We start from the raw sequence: 1,356 nt of genomic DNA, 5'->3' as shown, positions 1-1,356 counted from the left end.
AAAAAAAAAAAAAAATTTGTTTCTATGAAGAAAGGGGAAAAGTTAAACTAGTGTTCACCATCTGTTTCCCATCGAGCCCTTGAAGAGCATGCACTGGGAGCACTAAGAGTCACCAAGCTCTTTCCCTGGGAGCTGCCCTGAATGTACATTATTTCTGCTTTATATAAGTAATGTAATTAGCTTATCATTCTTGCTTTTACTATATGCTAGGAGTCCTGGTGTGGTGCTATAGCGCTGTAGATAAGCACTGGACAGCTAACTGCAAGGTCAGTAGATAAAACCTACCAGCTACTCTTCAGAAGCCCTATGCAGGGTCACTATGAGTCGGAATCAACTGGATGGCACTTAACAACAGCAACAAGTATTATTTTCAGTTTTATGTGTTCTTTGGTATGATTTGGCAGGGTTATTTTGAGGGGTGGTGGTGGTGTGGTATGGGACTGCTCAAAACTTTCCCCATGAAAATTAATGGAAATTGCTTTTTCACTTTACCGCATTTCAGCTTGTTGGGTTGGTGCCATTGAGTTGGTACAGACTCCTAGGAATCTTACACACAACAGAACAAAGCACTGCCTGGTCCTGTTACAATCTCACAATTGTTGCTATGCTTGAGTGCATTGCTGCTGCCACTGTGCCAATCTATCTTGCTGGGGGGAGGGGGGTGGTTCTCTCTTCTACACTGACCCTCCACTTGACCAAGCCTGATGTCCTTCTCCATACTGGACCCTCCAGATAATATGTCTGAAGTATGAGAGACAAAGTTTGCCCATGCTGGCTTCGAAGGAAGATTCTGGCTGTACTTCTTCCAACACAGATCTGTTTGTTCTTTTGGCAGTCCATGGTACTTTTAATATTCTCCTCCAACATTATTACTTAAACGCATCAATTCTTCTATCGTCTTCACTATTCATTGTCCAACTTTTACGTACATGTGAGGCTATTGACAAAAACATGGTTTGAGTCAGGCACATCTTAGTCTTCAAACTGACATCTTTGCCTTTTAACACTTTAAAGAGGTCTTGCACAGCAGACTTGCCTAATGCAATAGGTCATTTGATTTCTTGACTGCTGCTTCCATGTGTGTTGATGGTTGATCCGAGTAAAATTAAGTCTTTGACAACTTCAACATTTTCTCCATTTATCTTGATGATATTTATTGGTCCAGTTGTGAGGATTTTTGTTTTCTTTACAATGAGATACAGCCCATGCTGGAGGCTGTGGTCTTCGATTTTCGTCAGTAAGTTAAGTTCTCTTGGCTTTCAGCAAGCAAGGTTGTATCACCTGCATATCTCGGGTTGTTAATGAATTTTCCTCTAATCCTGATGCCATGTTCTTTTAATTTTTTTAAATGCTTTT

Source organism: Chrysochloris asiatica, unplaced genomic scaffold (genome assembly GCF_000296735.1).
Source record: "Chrysochloris asiatica unplaced genomic scaffold, ChrAsi1.0 scaffold00142, whole genome shotgun sequence".
Taxonomy (NCBI): Eukaryota; Metazoa; Chordata; class Mammalia; order Afrosoricida; family Chrysochloridae; genus Chrysochloris; species Chrysochloris asiatica.
Note: the sequence above shows the minus strand (reverse complement) of the source record.